The sequence below is a fragment of the Sinohyriopsis cumingii genome, chromosome 5, assembly GCF_028554795.1.
Source record: "Sinohyriopsis cumingii isolate HCF-2022 chromosome 5, ASM2855479v2, whole genome shotgun sequence".
Taxonomy (NCBI): domain Eukaryota; kingdom Metazoa; phylum Mollusca; class Bivalvia; order Unionida; family Unionidae; genus Sinohyriopsis; species Sinohyriopsis cumingii.
Window position 1 is genome coordinate 36,410,318 of NC_142965.1, and position 20,667 is coordinate 36,430,984.

Genomic DNA, 20,667 nt, shown 5'->3' on the forward strand with positions numbered 1-20,667 from the left:
TATTCATCTTACAGACAATGGGAAGAAGTCTACCAGATTTTGATACATTCCAGAGTTACTTCCCTTGCCACCATAAGGTGTCCATCCATATACCATATGCTAAAAGCTTTCAGTGCAATATGATCAGCATCAAATTACATGAATTCTCACTATCCATTAGAATCATCATTAGTTCCACCCTTCCGAATGTAAAGTCGGCACAGTATTGCTAATTAAGGTTACTTAAAGACATTGGTCAATTTTTGGTTTTATTTTAATTTTCACAGACAGGTAGTCATATTATGGGGCATTTTATGGACATTGTCTCCCACCTTGCAGTCACATGTGGTATTGTCAACACTCAGTGTTTCTTACGTTTTAGTTATGGACACTGCATTGTATGATACAAGTAAGTCTAAATACAGATTTCTCAGATATATTTTTTTACTCTCCCAACCCTCAGGGGGCTGAGGCCACCAACATTAGGGAGCCACGTTTCTGCCAATCCAACAGACCATGAAACAGATGCAATGAAAGTGTCATGGGGTGGGATCAGTACTATTAATAAAGATTGAGACAACAGGCATAACACTTCATGGTGTTTAAAGGCAATTTTAATTTCCAGAAAAGGCTGTTGAATTTATCCATGGTGGAAGTACGGTGCTGGAATGTGGGCTGATTATGGCTGTGTGAGAGATGGCAACCATACATCATAGAATCGTAAAGACAGCATAAAACAGATTAAGGAGACATTTTAATAAAGTTATTTGTGAGCTTCAGTTCAGGCTAGATCTATTTAGAATTTAGTTTTATTGGTGTAACGATGAACAGGAATATGACAAGAGAAAGCTATTTAGAAAGAGGGCAGATAACACAGCACAAATATGACACATTCGTTGCACTATATATGAACAGAGTTTTTAGATTGCTTCTAATACCCAGGTGACCTTTGCAATGAGTGCAAGTTTCAGCACCCTACCAAATTGGCAGACAGGAGATAAAAACCTCGGCCAGAGACTGACAAACAGCCTATCTAGCTACCAGTAGTACACTAACCAGAATTCTAAAATTGTATTCATTACCCCCACTTGAATTACAGTACTGTGCCATATTGGCATGCTATAATCACTGCCAGATTTTGTAGACTGCTCCAGTGGCCTAGTGGGTTTGATCCCTGGCAGAGTCATACCAAAGACTTACAAAAATGGTACTAACAGCTGCCTCGCTTGGCGCTCAGCATTAAGAGGTTAGTGTTAGGACTGGTCAGCCTGGTGTCAAGATAATGTGACCGGGTGGGACATCATGCTACATATCTGCAGCATGATACCCCAGTGCTAGACATCACTATAAACTGCCACAATGCAGATATCGTAGCAATATGACTGAAAAATTGTTAAAGCTATGTTAAAAATCTAAATCACACAAACACACACCAAATTTTGTAGAGTCTCTGGGCGGAGTCAGTATTGTGAAAGACTACTGTTTCTGAAAATCAGTAGCTGGGGGCAGCTTAGCATTTCTTAATACTATGACACCTATGCTCGTGCTATCCTTTTAAGGGAGCTCATCAAACCTTGTAAGCCTGAAGTTTAGCCTTGTTCTGATGGCATAGCTTTAGAAAGCCATTCCTAGCCTAGAAAACGTTTATGATAAAGGAGCCGAAATGACAACCCCAAAAGTGATGACCTGGTTTGATATTAACACTGAAGTCGTTCTGCAAAGCAATGAGCTTGGGCAGCTTGTTGGCCAGGTTAATGCTTCGTACTGAAGCAAACTGGCAGGGTATTTGTCCATTGAAGCTTTTGACATCCATGTGTCACAGTACCACCCATTTTGAGGCCATTGATATATTTCAATGACAAAACGGTAAAACTGACTAGCCAAAAATGTACCATCAGCAAATTGTGAACTTTATAGGTAACAACTTGCCAATGATTTTACCCGGTTAGAGTGACACAATGGAACTATTGTAGTTAGTGTCCTTGGTTGGAAAATGGCTTCTACCCCACTATATAGTAGCGTGAAGTCGGGCCAACACAGCAGGTGTTGAAAGTGAAGTGATTGATGGGATGGCAAAAAGAGCCACTATGTCTGGGTAAAGACATAAACCACATGGCACACAGCCACTATGCCTGGGTAAAAGACAAACCACATGGTACACAGCCACTACCTCTGGGTAAAAGACATAAACCACATGGCACACAGCCACAACAGAATCAAGCACATAATGCACATTTTCTGCCTCCACATCTTCAGCCAGGTTCACCTTTTGGAATGCTTGACTAAAGATTGATTTGTTATTTATGAAAATTCACAGTACATGTTCTTAGCGAAGGTAGCCTTTGAGAACCACCAACGCCAGATGCGTTTTCCATGCATCATCATTGCTGACTTTGAAGCGCTCAGTGTTCCCGTGGATGGCCCTGCCAATAGTCCAGATAAACGTAGCATGTAGAAAGTCACTTTGTTTTATGCATCTTTTGCTATATGGTCGTATACTGTGATAGAGTATCCGAGAAGCCACCTTGTCTTGGTAATAAGGATATCACCACTTACATTCATAGCATCGAGCATGAGCTGGAAGAAATATGTGGAGTTAACAGAAATCCAGCAGCGATGGTGTTGAGCAAAGACGACTGATAGACTTTTAAAACTGTCAGTGGTTGCCATGTCTACAGCAAGAAATTTCACCACGACCATGTGTGAAACCACTACCATATTACAGGAAAATACAGAGGAGCCACCCATTAAAGCATGCAGTTTCCAGCACTATGATCCACCCAGAAAATTAAAGGATGCCGGTTATGATTCATAATCTGCCTGGCTACAAGGGCTACATGATCATTGAAACCATTGGAACATCATCGTTTTGTAACATCAGGACATTCCAAATAACTGGGAAAAAATACGTAACGTTGTCACTTGTGCAACTGTAGTTAATAGCCTCCAGTTTATGAAAACCAGTCTGGAAAAACGGACTGCCACAGAGGCGTTTCTAACAACAGCACAGCTTTCAGAAGACAATGATCGGTGTTGACATTTGCCTATTAATCCGAAATGATGATCCCCATGTGTCATCCCACTGACTGGGAAGATCCCAATGTTTCAGATGATGTAAATTTGTTTACCGACCACACCGGCTATTTCCCTATAGATAATGGTATTTAAACTCGGCTGCAAGAACTCCAAAGAAGAGACATAACAACAGTTTGAAATTATTTCCGGAAGATGACAGATGCCTTATAAAGTGTTAAGATGGATAAAGATTACATCTATCTTGACCATAAGGACACAGGGAATACTGTTTTGTACACCATTCCCTATCTACAATATCTGTAATCGCGTTAAAATGTATTAATAACCGGACAGCAAAGTCACGACGAGCGGTCAACACGAAGACGAGAAGAATTATCGTTTGACACGAGGGTGTATCCATATGATGAGCTACTCACTGCAGCGGGATCAGAGGACATCAAGGAAGCTGCAGTACAGGAACCTAACAGCCTCCCATTGGAAGAAATCACTGTCTTGAAGCGACGCTTCTAGGGATGCGTGGCGAATTTATAAATAACTTTTCGAAGGTAGCATAGCTCGATAACCACATTACCGAAGACGAAAATAAAAGCTGACCCAGATGGAAAACTTCACGAACCTGTCCAGTGTGGCAAGAGAAAGGATGAGCCAGGAGATGCGAGATCGCATTAAAAACATACAAGGCGAATGCAGATCACGGCATGAGTATGTCGGCCTGTTCACCTCAACCAGATAAACACAACCGAGAATATTCTTGATGCGAATATAGTACCCTGCTTCAAGTTATTTTTGTAGGTTGTGATCAATATGGGGACATGCGTTCTGTCTCATATGGAAGACTGCATTGACGCAGATTACGTGACGGTGGCAACCATGCGCTCTTGACACATATTTTAGATGAAAAACAACCAGTTAATATACTGTAGTTCACAATCGCCCTTGAAATTAAGTAGGCGTCACACTGACATCTTTTTTTGGCTCTGTTTGGTGGTGACGATGCAAACGTCGCAAGGCCATCACTTTCGTTTAGCATTGACAACCACCTCGTGTGTCCGGTCGGTGACCACACCACGGGCGAAACGCCTTCGTAAACAGCAGGGAGGGTGAACAGACTCTAATTGACCTACCCCGCCTAATCGCAAAATAAGCCTTCTAAACTGCCCAAAAAATCAAGAAAAATCGCAAAAAAAAAAATTAATTTTTTTTTATACCGCAAACGTGTGTACACAAATACGCGTACGTTTGGGGGTACCGAGTATGAGACAGCACCCTCCCTGCTGCTTTCTCAGAATATCCTATCTAGACCGATTTGATATCTTGTTCTGGTATACTATGATCACGGTCATACTATTTAAATCGCCATCCCTTTGGCATGCCATGTACTTGTATAATCGTGCACGACTTTGTGAGGCGGTAATGTTGACTTTGATATAGCGTCGAGTACAGCAATTACTTCACGGCCGGATATTGGCGGATCGGTTATTGTCTGCGTTCGTTATGTTGAATACCAAATTTGTACATTTTTTAAATTAATTTCACATATTTCATAAATTCCCGCGGCAGTGCCAACCCATACCTATCAGAATAGATAATTCCACGTGGGTCAATCGCGTATGCCACCCAATGAGTGCCTGCACCGATGCTATTATCAAGATTGATAATACCTGTTTCAGCGCTGTTTGGTGTACGCAGCAGCTGGTCGCGCATAAAAGCACCTCTAAAATTTTTGATATTTAATTTTTATCAGCATCAAGTAGATACAAATTTGAGATAGGTGTCACCGTCGGCGCTGGTAGCGCTGGTGAAAAACATGTTTTGTTTTTTTTTAAACTAAGTGTTCCTGGAAGTCTAAGACCTTTTCCTTTCACGGATCGACCGTATTGATAGGGAGTTCCTGGAAGTCTTAGGCCCTTTCCTGCTGATTATTTGATGCTATTTCAGTGGCGGTTCCAGCAGCACCTAACGCGACCACTTTTGCAACGGCTGGAGCTGCAGCGGCTATCAATGCTGGTATCGCCGCAAGAAGTGGAAATATACCACCTGATTTAGTTATATCTGAAATAGCACCTACGGAAAGAACAATTCGTATTACAGTCTTGGCTTTCTCAGAATCCTTGAATTTTTTGAGTTGACGTTCTGTCAGCGACAACGTATTTTGACCACCTGTGATCTGGTTGTTTTAACGTTATTATGCTTCCGGATTTTTATACCGACGCGGATTGTAATTTTTTAATCTGACCAGGAGTCAGACTGACATTAACATGATGATATGACCTTATAAATATCAATGGTGATCTAATTACAATTATACGTTCAGAACACTGTGTTCCAAACAATGTTACATCTTTAGAAAATATTACATATTTTCCACTGGTGCGTCAATAACTCGCATTTTCCACCAGCACCTTCAAGTAACAATGATTTATCGCTGAGTATAACAGAGATTGCTCTGTAATTAACGCCACCGCCTGTATTTACTTGAGCTCGAAAATGAATGACAACAACAGATTGTCTGGATAAATCGAGATGCTCCATGCGAAACGTAATAGATCGGATACAAATTTTTAAAATCTAGTTGTGATATTTGCAATCTCGTGTCTGTGTTTTGATCGCGTCCCGTAAATGTCATTAACCAGTGATACACATGCGCTACATGATTTTGATCAAAATTTAGTAGTATGTCTTCAGTTGGTTCTTATTATCCGTTTATCGGTAGCGAAACGTCACTAACCCCAAATTTGTCAAATATCATATGACTACGATTCTATGAGTTTAATCGATCAGAATTCCGAAGCGCAACGAATATGTGTCGCGGTGCAGAAACACCTTGCTGTCATGCTATCTGCCATGAAAACAAGCCATTGATACCGCTCTGAATACTGTCCGTGGTTACTGTTAACCATGACAACAATGATTTACCACCTTGATCCATAAAAGACAGCAGTCGCTGATCTTCGGCGATCGTTGGAGTCATTACCGGCATCCACAACGAAAGTTTTGTCAGCATAACTTTACCAGCATCACCAGCTCGCGTCGTCGTCGTCAATAGTTTTTCTTACAAGAGCAACTGTATTATTAGCTCCAAAGATAACTTTTCTAGCATTTCTGCAAAATCCAAAGATGTGAGATAGTGGAATTGCTCATGAAAAACCTCTACGACCTCGTCCCAACATTGATCAAAGCGTTGTAAAACCCAGGTTAAATTCTGGATTAGCACCATGAACCACCGGCTCTACATCTGCATCATCGGCGGCAGCGGTGACTTTTCTGGCCGTCTTATATTGAACTGTATATCACTAGGATGGACAGAAGTGTCCTTCGCAAACATCATTATGGGGCCGGCTGATCTTCTATGATCATCGAAGTAACTTGCTAAACCCATAATTGTTGTGGCAACGTCGACGTCTTTCTGAATTGTTTCAGTATTTTTTTCCATTGATCATATACGTAGCACTGTCAAACAACGCCATGATACCTTTGACAAAACCAATTCTGACTTCATCTACATATACAGTATCGTCTGTTTTTAAGATTTCACCTACTACTTCACTAAAAGCCTGAGCGGGTAATAAATATCTACTTGTATCATGGACTTGTAATTCGACTCGACCACGCTTATCTGGTAGCCGTGCGTCATAAACATAAAAAGGATACTTGAGTACAGATTCATCTTTAAGGACTGGCGCATCCATATCGATTGCTGGATCGTATATACGCTTAAACATTTTTATTATAATTGTTATCGTCTAACACGAAGACCACTTCGGGAAACTCCGTTTCTAGGGTAACCACTCCCTGCTATCAAACTCGAAGCTATATTTTTTGCTTCCAGTGGCACAGGCACTGGCGCAGCCACCGCGGTCAACTATGCTAGTATTTGATTTGCGGCTTGATTTATTATTTTACTGATATTTGCAGGCACAATTTCATTGCAGGCTAATTTTACTGTGACCGGTTTTACCGGTGTCTTGACGGATGTCAAACAAGGTCTGCGTATCAATCGTGCTAGTGTTTTTTGATTGCAGAGAACGCTTTACCGGCAACGTCACCAACAGCACCAATACCTTTATCACGAATAATATCGATATATTTCATTCCTAGTTGTTTTGCGATCCGTATTACCTTTGGAGCTATCCTCGTAAATAAATCTTGAATGATATCGCCAAGCCCATCACCGTAAGTTGCTTTATAAGTAGGTAATCAAGAGTTTTCTACTCTGACCATTACAAGTCTACGTTGAGCATTATGTACTATCATCTTATTTATTACTTATTTATCTAATCACTGTAGTAATCATCATTTACTTTGTCAATAATTTCATTGATAAGCTCTCGATAAATATTGATATCTATGATACCGCCTGTGATTAATCGTCGACAACTATCAGCAGCTTCATTAAAAATTTATGGAGAATTATTTCCAGTACGTTTTCCTCCTATGAGGACTTCTAGTCATTCTACATTAGAAAGAATGTTATTGGAACAAGTGATAAGATTACCTCCCGCTGACAAACCGCTTCCAGTAGGTTGGGAGGATCTCCTCTTTTTCTTCTTATTTATCTTTGTATTCTACCTCGAGTCCTCATTTCTGTACGTTTTATTCCTTTATTTATTATTTCATCTACTGCCTTCATTTTTCTTCTAATCCTTGCCTCATATATTCTTCTTCTGTTGTTAATTCTCTAGACAGTTCTGGTGGCGGTGGAGGATTTTGTCGTTCTATTTGTAGCAGAGGCGGAGGAAGCTGATACGAGGTATCTTGTGGTGGTGACGGTTTTTGCTGAAGAACTTGTTTCTGTAAATTTTTACTAATTATTCGTGCTTCATAATAAGTTTGTAATATTTTAAATCATTAGTTTTGACCTGATTTTTGTTGCTGTGTACGCGATAAATCCATTTTAAAAGTTTTCGTCAGATATCTCATTGCCGGGTTTTAAACAATCGGATGTATTATGTATAGCACCTATTAATACTAGGGGTAAGTCTTTTTCTTTAGTATTTTTTTATTTTCAACAATACCCTCATTAAATATTTCAAGTATGTTAATACCAGCTTTTCTTACCCTTGGTTAGGTGCAAGTTCTTTTTTCACGTCGGCGATTTCAATACGAATACCCTCGAGTATTTCTCCGGGTGGTAGTTACACTGCAGCTATATCAGTTGCAAGATCTCGTAAAATCTTTTTTGTCTGTTCAGTTCTCGCCGCTATTATTTTTAGTTTGCGCAGCAGTTTATTTTACTGATGGATGAAGACCTTCAGTAGCCGTTGCAACTCTTTCAGTAGTTGCTGTAACAAGCCTAAACAATTGTTCTGCACTTTCCGCAAATTCACCTTGAGATTCCTGACGTTCTTGTAGTTTTTGCCTGACAGAATCACGGACTGGAAGATATTTGTTGATTGCTTCTAGTCGTTCTCGAGATAATCTAGCTGAATAAGGTTCCATAATACTATGTATATTGTGTATACATATAAACGTAAGCTAAGTAGTAAAATCAGAAGTAAAAATGAAGAGTAAAATTAGGAATAAAAATGAATAGTAAAAAACGCGCACAAACACGACAGCGTACGCGATTGTCAACGATTTATTACTTTTTTTATCACTTTTTTTATCACTTTTATTTTTTAGGTGCTCGCACATATAATTCCACGTACAGCTACATACTTGTATGTGTATAACGAGGAAAAACTTATAAATTTACGCGGAGTTGAGTCCCCACCAAAATTTGCTAAGATGTACAAAATCGGTTTAAATCGTCTGTATAGAATCTGAGAACATCCTAGTGACAAAAGATTTCCGGCGGGTCTTGCTGGAACAATGCATGGAAAAGATATTACTGCGCGGATGGAAAATTTTAACAAAAATATCAACAACGCACGCACTAAATACAATACTGCAAATAAAAACTATAACGAGTTATGCGAGGCCACCAAAAAACACCGAGCTGAGTATAATCGAATCACGCCGGAAGTATGGTAAGTTGCGAGATAAAGTAACGAGTAGTAAAAAAATCACCCGACGTTGAAGCCAAGATTACTGAACGCACCAACAAGTTAACAACACTTGAGTCAGAACTTGCCGAAGCACCAATAAGTTAACAACACTTGAATCAGAGTTATCCGAGTTGAATCTCACTTATGATAAATTCAATAATGATCTCCTCGAGACAAAAGAGAAAGAAGATTAAACGCAAAATAACTATGATAAAATAAAAGCCCGTAAAGAAGAATTTGACGCGGTTATGAATTCACTGGTGTCACAAAGTTGGGATTGTTGCGGGGGCAAGTCGCATAATCATATATATATATATATATATATATATATATATATATATATATATATATATATATATATATATATATATATATATATATATATATATATATATAGTATTTTTGCGCCTTATACAGTCTCGTCGAGAATAGTTATTTTGTCAATCTGATGTTTCGTTGTCAGTGACATCGTCGCTAATCATTTTTGATAATGCAACTGAACGATCGAGTATTCTTCACCTAGTTGGTCTTTGACTTTTTTTTAATCACACGAGCAAGCGGTTTATACTCTACTAGATCTTCATCGCGTATAAACGCAAGTGTATCTTTCATCGCGTTTTCAAGTGTTTTAATTATACGATATTCGTTTGATAGCGTTTTTTCTGCCAAGGTTTTTATTCGTTTCAACTTCGCGGTATTTTTGTTCAATAAAATCGGGATCAAGTATCTCACATGGTGTTTTCTCTCCTAGGCGTTTCGTTGGTCTCAATATTTTTTTAGATCTCAACTCGTTGACCTCGTTTATTATGTAATCGGTGTTTGCACGGTTCATTATACTATATTCTTTTATTAAGTTGCTTGAATATTATAATACTAATGCATTATATGTGTCCAAAAATAGTTATTTTGTCATTGACTATGTCATTAATAATAAAATGATATCCATGCGTCCTATTTGTGCGAGTATGTTGAATGAGTTATACCATCAGCGGCGTATTTTAGTGACGCTCTCTTAATATTAAAATACTTAGCGGCAAAATTTATTGACGAAAATTCAATTTCGGTCGTATCAACAACCGAGGTACCTAGTCGTCTGCATTTTGTGTGCTTTCCAGTGTCACATTAGCGCGAATTTTCACTTCGAGTCATCGCTCTTAGATTGGTTATACGATTATCTAACTTGTCTAAATTGATGTGATCGATTACAAGGTTGCTACCAATCAGTCCGTTAAAGCACTCGCAGATAAACCGGTGAATAAAATATCTTTTATCTCCGATGCTAACCTTACAATAACCAGTATTAGTAACAATGCCTAATTGTATTTTTCGTTTACAACGTCTGATAGTTCCAACGCGAGATGCTTCGTAGTTACCGAATACGGAGTGTTTTACGAATTTCTCATCCATAATCCTGAAGCAAAATATTTAATTAGGACACTCCGTCTCCAGAGATTTTGTCTTCAGAATCTTCAGTTTTCAAAAATCTTTTTATGCAGTCGCTATCGGTTATATCAAAGCCGTATTTTCTCCTGTAATATCGAGATAATTCTCGGCATTTTTTGCCTCCGGTTTTTCCGAATAATTGATGTTTCCTCGCACTCCATGTTGGCAACGAATAAATGGAATCTGCCCTGTGCTTCCTCGTCGTATATACTGTCCATGTGATGCATATAATTCTCCTTCGCGTTGCGGTTACAATAATTAGTGGATCCAATCATCAACCATTTGCATTTATTTTGCGCTGTCATTATATCAGTAAATCATGTTTAATTAAACCAAAAAAAGTTGTTTAAACAATAGATGGATAATTTTTCATTCATGCGAAAGAGATTTTTTAGGTACAAATTCGACCTTGATCGATTTGATCCCGATCCACTGAGAAGAAATTTGCGTAAATACCCTAATTTAATTAGCGCTATCAACGAAGCCAAAAGCGAGTTTAAAAAACTTGGTATGACTCATAGGATAACCGAGGATAAGATCGTTGATGCGACGATGTATGATAATCGGGCAAAACATATGTCGATTATCTAGATGACAGAAACTATCTTATCCAGATAAAAATTTATCAGGCGGGACCACAATGACTGGGTTACTATTAGTAAACGCGAGCTTGTTCTTATTGAAAGGAGAACTGTGGTGTTTAATACAAATTCAAGACCAGGAATGTTGACTGAAATTGATAAACCGTTTTACGTCCAGGTATATCCTGTAACCATTGTTATTTATGCAATATTGCCGATGAATGATAATCCTGACATTGGTAATTTACCACCGATGAGATTGTCATCCTTGACAGCTTCAAGGTTAAATTGCGTTGCCGAGCGAGTAATGGAGTATTTTTACAAACTCGATACGTGGTAATAAGGTAACTGACCAGCGACGTAAAATTATAAGCGGCTGGGCAGAATCGGTTAAGGATATTGGAGCTACAATCAGCGACGTTGAACAATTGAGTGAAATATTATATATAAGTTCCCAATAATAGTAAAAACAATAACAGAAGTTTTGGTTGAATCAGCGTGTAAATCAAAGGGGGCTCCAGTAAATATCACTGATCATAACTCACAAGCCCGCGGTGACAGTATTGCCGCGAGATCGAACCGTTAAATTTTACCGTGAAAATATGTTTGATGTCATCGCCGAAACGAGTAAAAATGATCCTGTATCGTTGTGGTTGTTTTGTGGTTTTAAGGATTATGATCTAATAAGACCTGATGGAAGTATTTGCATGAAAGAACAAACCTGGTTTGATCAGTTTGTAAAACTTATCGGTGAAATATATCGTCAAAAATCTCTGCACGAGGAAACTGAAAAACTTGCAATGAAATATACCGACGTCTGCGCGTGCGATAAAATTTCGTGCGATAAAATACTAAGTAATTGTTTTACAGTTGCATCTCATTTCGCCAGAGAGAAAAATTAATGGAAACCGACACACGCTAAATTCCTTGACGATATTAGACTTAGTTGTGTTGAATGTGGACACAGTGGATTATGGAATTCTAAGTTGTTGTTGTTGTTGTTGTTGTAGGGTTTAACGCCATTTTCCAGCACACGATAGGCTATACATGGCGGCCAGTATTAATGGTGGAGGAAGAACCTGGGAAAACCCCGGAAAGAACCACCGACCCTCGAGAAGCTACTGGCAAGCTTTCTCACATACCCACATTGGCCGAATCCGAGACTCGAACCTACGCAGACAGAGGTGAGATGGCAGTGATCCGTAACGGAGAGCGCTTTAGACCACTCGGCCACTCGGGGCCCCGGAACTCTAAGTATGATCACAACAATGTTATCTCGGTTGATATGGTTGCGTGTTATCCGGGAGGTTTTCTTGGTTACGGAGAGTGTTCTAAGTACTTCAGCAGATTTGGACACCCAACAAACAATATAACGCGAATGTCAATAAATGGACCATTACCCGATTTTGATTTGACTGGATTTGCTTACGTCAGATCATTCAAACTTGTTGAGAATCTACACCCGATCTGTTATGTCTGGTTTGGTAGACACTTTTTAGAATGTTTTTTGGCACCGATAGTACTGTTACGATATATGCTTGATGTAGGCGCGGTGTCATCCTTGTTCATCAGCGAGGCAATTATATCATATAGCTGCCAGCGCGATGTTTAGTTGCCGCCACACGAAAAAGCATTCTGAGGCAGAATACGCTGCAATAACCGAATATGACAATAAAACAGCGAAAGATCTAGGTAGAAAAATAATTGGTAAATTTACTCAGGGATGATCTGAGCGTAAAAAGCTTTGTACAATATTAATTATGGATGATGCCGAACTAGATTTTATAATTACCGATACCGCAGACAAAAATATATTTATAGGTCAAAAACCAGATTTTTTTATCAGATAGAACTAAATTTTAGTACGATTGTGAGCTATTATGGCAGTGATTCACCGCAGTATGTCCATCTGAGATCTTCAATGTTGGCTTATGCTTCGATAAATCTGTTATCTATGATAACTATAGTTTCCGCGGTCAGAGTTGCTAAGGATTCATTTTATCTCAGTAAAGAACATAATGCTCTTTAAAAATCAGCTCGGAATAAATGATTATGTGTCGTGTGGCGAATGGAGAATAAATCGAGAAGAATTACACTGTAATACCGAATCTGCTGATAACCCCGTTAAAGATACTTATCGTGAATACTATCAATTTAAATTATCATCGGCGCCATCTGTGCACGATCCAGTATCAAGACGCAGAGTAGTTTATCTCAGTGGACCTGGGGGTTCTGGTAAAACAATTCGAGTTATTAAATTGTTTGACAGCTGTTCGGATTTAGTCGTGTTAACACCTACGCATAGACTTGCAAGAGAAATGAGAAGAAAAAAAATGTAAGATCGTGCATTCATGACAGCTTTTTTTTAGATTCAACGGTGACACATGGACTCCTACGCGAATGGGTGAAAAGCGTACACCTGAAATACTTATTTGGGATGAGATATGCACAGTAGCGATAGATACGCTAAAAATATTTCTTGATTGGCTGTTAACGAAAAACACTGCTGTGGCGATGTTCGGTGGTCATGGTCAACCACCGCCGTTTGCTGGACCATCCACGCATGAGTGGTTAGATAAATTTGCTGATTATTACGAAGAAATAAACGAGGACCATAGATCGCTTGATGTAATTTTAAAAGAGTTTAAAAAAACTAACCAGATTACAACCAAATAAAACTCAATGTGAGATATTACGTACAGTAATTTTAGAGACCTCAATTGATGTTTTTTGCGATACATAGGAACCAGATGATTTAATTGTTGCAAGTAGAAAAATAGAGATACACTTCAACAACAGTTATTCGAGTTACATAAAAAAAAATTAAACTTACCTCTACCGTTGTGTTATAGACCAGCGGATACACGACAACAAAACATTGACGTTGAAATAACATGTTCCTTGACAGAGTCGAGGAATCTTGAATTAAATTATGTAGTTGCAGTTCCTATCAGTGCAGTTGAAGACGCGTTAACAATGAAAAAATCCACGTGGAAGCTAGGATACGCAAAGATAATTGCCTCATCTCAGCGATCGACTATTTCTGCTACTCAAGTTTGGATAGTTGATAATTGCGTCGAGTGGTCAAATTTAGTTTATCTCGCAGTTTCCCCGAGTCAAAAGAATACGTCAGCTAATAAGAATCGTTGCAGATGCTGCAGAAAAGAACAACGATGAAGTCGCTCGGAACCCCAGTGACTTTGTCATTGACGATAACATAATAAAAAGGACATTAATTAGTTATAAACGACATGACAAATAAAAATTAACGCCTCTTTGATCTCGATGCTGAATTTATCATGACGTTGCCACAACGACAAAATAATCATTGTGTAGAGTGTAATGTTTTGATGTTGTGGCGATACTCGAGTGCTGTTCGGAGACAATTTACCGTGGACAGAATTGACAGTAGTCTTTGTCATACACGAGAGAATACCATGTTGACCTGTTTTGAGTGTAATCGACGTAGGGGTGCTAGCTCATTACATAAGTGATCGCGGTGGTAATTGTGTATCCTCAGGAATAACTTGCAACTGTTCATGTACAAATCCACGTTGAGGACAGTTGAATCTAATCTGTAGACTGTGGGTCTACCCGTGGATGTAATTACACTTGAAATTTTATGTGTTGTGATACTCCAAATAGGATCAGTTGCTCTTTTTTTACCACCTTCAGGTTCACCGGGTTCATATAAATATCTTACAGTAACATTACCCAGTACTGGTTGTTTTGAAAAATCGCGTCGTTGTATTGGTATGTGTTGTTTTGTAATCGACGCAGGGGTGCTAGCACGTTACAAAAGTGATCGCGGTGATAATTGTGTATCCTCAGGAATGACTTGCAATTGTTGGCGTACAAATCCACGTTGAGGACAGTTGAATCTAATCTGTAGACTGCGGGTCTACCCGTGGATGTAATTACGCTAGAAATTTTATGTGTTGTGATACGCCAAATATGATCAGTTGCTCTTTTTTACCACCTTCATGTTCACCGGGTTCATCCAAATACCTGACAGTAACATTACCCAGTACTGGTTGTTTTGAAAAGTCGCGTCGCTGTATTGGTATGTGTTGTTTTGTAATCGCGCTAGTGGGTTTCAACGCAGTTCGAGTGATTTCATTTTTTAATGCAGCTATCACACTTGGTAATCTTGCAACCCATTCGCGAGATCTTATATTTTTCTGAATTATTTCCTTCGCGTATTGAGATCCAAATAGCCGTTCATCAAGCATTCGATTAAATCGCTCAATAATTGCCTGATCACGATGAATTGCAGTATGTATTTGTCTGATTTTGACGTTGTTGCTTCATCAACGACGATACTGCACCTTGAAATTCCTTGTCAGGATCAACCTGTAGCAGCTGTGGCCATCGTAGACCACCTTATGGTCCAGATCCTCGCTGTAAATTTATTCAAACGCAGAAGTAACTTCAGTTGCTATTCTAGTTAATAACGAATCTGCTTCCTTGTATCTACTTAAAACGTCAACGACAGTCAACGCGTATTTGTATGTTAAGTAACGTATTCGTATTTTGATAGTACCATGTGGTAAAAATAATATATCCGCTTGATGAACTTCATTTGGAACGCTGACATCAAAATGTGCATACTCGATTCGTTTAGGCAGTGGTAGGTAAATTTGCCATATTGCCTGTCGTGCTAACCACGCTGCGGATTCGGCACGTGTGACATTTGCTGCGTCGGCGAATTAATGAGTTGCAGATTTACCCTTCCAATATCCTCTTGGGCTATAATAAATCGATTCCATTATTTTAATAATCGTTGATTAATTACCGGCTTGGGAAATTCCATTTCCTAATAATAATTTACCGTTCATCGCAGTTCTTACCAACCAGTTTGCTAATGATTCTCTGAAAGATTTTTATTTATTTATGGAATTTAACGCATGAACTAACCTCACATCTCCAATATGTCTTTGCTGAAGGTCTTTACTCGCAGAAGCTACATCATGAACGTGACATGCCTGATCGATCGCGTTTACTGGATACTCTCCGGGTTTTGGCTGATTCTTGTTATCAAGTCTGATATCAAGTCTGGTACCAGGGCCACATTAATTATATCTTGGAAGATATTTTTCTCCTGGATATTTGGCCCATGGTGTTCCTGGAAATTTTCCCAGTGAAGTAGCGATATCACCACCTGTCTTTATATCCTTGACATTCGCCTTGACATACGTGTTGACATCCGCGTTGACAGATGTCAACGGCGAAATAAATTTATATTTATTCGTACCACATTTTACACACTTGCCTGTAACCGCACGCTTTTTAGTTTTTGTTATTGTAGTTGTTAGCATACTTGTCGGAGTATGTGTTCTGCATTTTACACAATATAGATTCAAATTCTTGTATATACATATGAGAGTATATGGATGTAATTGATTTCTCAGCAACAAAAGAACGAGAATCAGTCAAACATCATCCAGCGCTACTAAATTCTATCAGAGCAATTATTGTAGGTCCATCTGGGTCTGGTAAAACACAACTGTTGTTAAATTTGATAATGCGATGGATCAAATGGAATAAGTTGTATTTAGTAGCTCCATCCGTAGATGATCAGCGATGTTACTAAGTGCTTAAAGATTTTAATGAAAATGTAAATTTGTTAAATGAAGATGGCAGTGATATTATTGAATGTATTACTGATATTGATGAAGCTCCATCGGTAGATGACAATGATGGATTTATTAATAATCTAGTTGTGTACGATGATGCAATGTTGAACAAACAATCAAATCCAGCTAGAATATTTTCTCGAGGAAGACAAACAACACAGACGTGAATTGTTACCCAGCGATATACACAAATACCAAAAGTGATCAGAGATAACTGTACTATTCTAGTTGTATTTAATGGAGTTGATACACATACTCTGCGAAATATTCACCAGACTTGGTGTAGCGGTGGATATAATTAAATTAAAAAAATTCTTTGGTCAGGAACAGTCAACCCCGCACGGTTTTATAACGATAAACCTGCATGATCCTCGATTATAGCATCGAATCGGTCTAGATAGGACATTCTGAGAAAGCAGCAGGGAGGGTGCTGTCTCATATTCGATACCCCCAAACGTACGTTCAGGCATTTATATGATTTTTTGGGGCAGTTTAGAAGGCTTATTTTGCGATTTGGCGGGGTAGGTTTTTTAGAGTCTGTTCACCCTCCCTGCTGCTTCGTACATAACAGAGGCTGACCTATCAAGTGTGAAATACGGGAAGAGCTTGAGGCATCATCGCCAGCGTGACTCGCAAAAGGTGTCCCTCCTTTTTCAACGGAGCATGTTGTATACTTAACACTTAACGGCCAACAAAATCACGTCATTTTGGCTGAGTTAGTCAATCAATGCGTCTGGTTTGCATCACTAAGATTCAACACAAGACTTCCAAAACGATGACGGTTTTTTCACGCTCAGCAACGATAACGACTCGGTATCACCCTCCCTGTCAGTGATATTTGCTGCATTAAACTCCACAGGGGTCGGAATCAAGGTTTAGGAGCATCGATAGAAATAAGACCAAATGGGTTATTAATGGCAGCAATCGTGTTCCGGATATCGCCCCACACGAAAGCTGTACAGCTAGTTTTGCGGCTGTAATGGTTGTCAGACACACCATCAGGCGCGAGTAGTGAAGTGGGGCTATCTAGGGACAATGGAACTTCCCATTAAAAACAGGGTCCCGGCACTCTGGGGACTATGTAAATTTAACATGGGGGATATTGTCGCGGCACTCTGGGGACATTGGGAATTTAACATGGGAATATAGTTTCGGCCTGTCTAGGGACAATGGGAATTGAACAGGGGAATATAGTTTCGGCCTGTCTAGGGACAATGGGAATTGAACATGGGAATAGATTCTGGGTCTGTCTAGGGACAATGGAAATGGAACAGGGCACACACACACACACACACACACACACACACACACACACACAATATAGACAACAGACATTTTTTAAAATAAAAAGGGGTAGGCAATGAAAGGTAATCTCTTTTCGAGGCATTGGAGTGGCCCTGAAAAGGGCCTTTGGGTTTATGTTAACATACCCTATTGTTAACACAGAGGGCACCGCATTGGTCTTCTTCTAATCCTCAAACTACGACTGATTTCAGGACCGTAAATAAGAACCCTCTTTAGGCATCCTTGCCTCTCCACATAAATCCTTCTCATCCACAGGCTTCTTTCTGTCATCCTAACAATAGTCCACTTCGATCGGTCATACATCGGTATGTCCGTCCGGAACATCATGGAAGAGACAAGAGTTGATGATTGCGCGTCGGTCCACATGTTGGGGTGCCGAGAACAGGTGAAGGAATGCAGTGAACTGCGCTTATTTATAGGGAGAGGAAGGATTGAAACGGATTGAGTTCATTGACCAATCCAAACACGCGTTACAAAATTCAGTCAGCCCACGTCCAATCCGAAGAGAGCAGTCTGTGACGTCACATTCCCTATATAGATTCGCTAGTACCTGTGTGCAGTCAATCCATGCGACAGTTTTTTCAACATGACGGAAACTCAGAAAACGATAAATTGGGGTGCACCAGCAGTGGAGACTACCCAAGGGAACCCGGACTTACTTTCAGAAGAGGTGAATTGGGATTTTGTGGATTTTCTTACCTCGCAAGAATTTGTTCCGGAACCTTCGTCACCTCCTCCTTCATTACCGCACGTGGAGAATTTTAGACAGAGACAGAAAGAAGAATTGGAGAAATTTATACAACAGCAAAAGGAAGCGGAACAAGCTTTTCTCCTACAGCGACAGCAGCAAGAAGAAGAGGTAAGAAAAAAAACAAGAAGAAGAAGCAGCAGCAGCAAAGAAACAAGGGTGTGAAAGTCAAATGGTCACGGTACTGTTAGACATTTTAGCGGAGTTAAGAAGTCTGAAACACATGTATCAGACATCTTTATTACGACCGAAGAGAATACGACCTTCCCGTGCTAAACACTCCAACTCTGTGACTAAGCCTATCGTACCACCCTTAGTGATTTCAACCAAATCATCATCATCAACAATACGCAGTCCAGAAGTAGGCCTTGGCCGTGGCAAAGGCTTAAGGCAGTTAAAGTTGATTGTTTAAACTCACTCATACACCCAAAGGCCCTTTTCAGGGCCACCCATTTCTCTCGAAAAGAGATAGTCTTTCAATTGCCAACATCCATTCAAACTAATAACCCCCCCCCAAAAAAAACCCAACTCATTTTACCCTATAGTACGTGTCTGTGTATGAGTGCCTGAGTGTAGGTTCTTATTTTAAAATCAAAACCCAAAGACACTTGCCTTTTATTCCTAATTTATTCTTTTATAAATATTAACAATCCAATTCACAATTCACAACACAGCACTTTAAAAAGTTCATAGACTTCTTCTGTCTCTTTTGTTTACTCTCTCTCTCTCTCTTTTAATTTCTTCACAGTCACAGTCTTTTCCTCCTCTTCATCCACACTTTCTTCCCTTCTTCTTTTCTTCTCCTGTTTCTTTTTCTTCATCTGTCTGCTTTCTTCCTCTTCTTCTTCCTCTCCACAATCCCTCTCTTCTTCTGGCTCCTCTTGTTTCTTAGGGCAATCTGGAGACCAATGTCCTTTTTCTTGACAATACTAATAGGTATCTTGACTTTTGTCTCTTCTAGTCCCTGTTTTGCTTTTTTGACGGTCTGGACACTCTGAAGACCAATGCCCTTTCTTCTGACAGATATAGCAAGTATCTTGACTTTTATATCGAAAGGAAGGAGAGTAGTCCGACGACTGGTCTGAAGAAATTTTCTAATGACCCCTCGCAAAGCTCTGATGAAACGTTCGATCTGGGTAGTCTCTTCCATTGTTCTGCTCGGTTTGAGAGTGAAATGAATAGTGAAAGGACAAGACACATACCCTTTATATACGCTGGTCTGCCATGACTATAAATTAGTCCATGGTGTTTAAACTTTAGTCATTTGACTTTTTGCTATCAAGATGAAACGATCCTATTCATTTGAGAAGAAAGAAGAAGAAAGTAAGAGGCAGAAACGTGATCTATCGCCTCGTACCAGGGCTGAAGTCTTGGCACAAATTCATGCCAGTGATTTTGAAGAGGACATGAGTGAACCAGAATCCAAACCCACAGAGTATGCACCTAGTCCAAGTTCACCAGTCAACCCTGAAAAGTACTATTCCATTCAAGAGACGGAAAAGCGTCCCTCTAGAAAATTTAGAATCACGGCTTACAAATACACGGTGAAGTTTAAAGATTTCAAGTCCGAAGTACCGCTAGAGAAAGCAGAAGGGTTCATCACCGAGATGTGGGATTCTTTACTCACCACACTCAAGCGACACTGTCAACCCAAAGAAGACGATCGCTTGAGACTTTCCATACAACACGACGGCTTGAAATCCCCTGTTTGGATCGAGTTTAGCAGCCCTGCAGAATTGACCGCTTCCAAAGTCATGGACAAGATTCAACACGTACAACAATCCAATGACCAGTTTGACATCACCGATGGTAAAGCCACACTGGACATGACCCACGTCTCTCCTCCTCAAGGGACTGGCCGCAAAAAGGTCTTATTGGTGAACGGCCTTCGCAACACCAAAACAAGCCTCGTTCAAATTCACAATTCTCAAGACCACATGTGTTTATAGCCA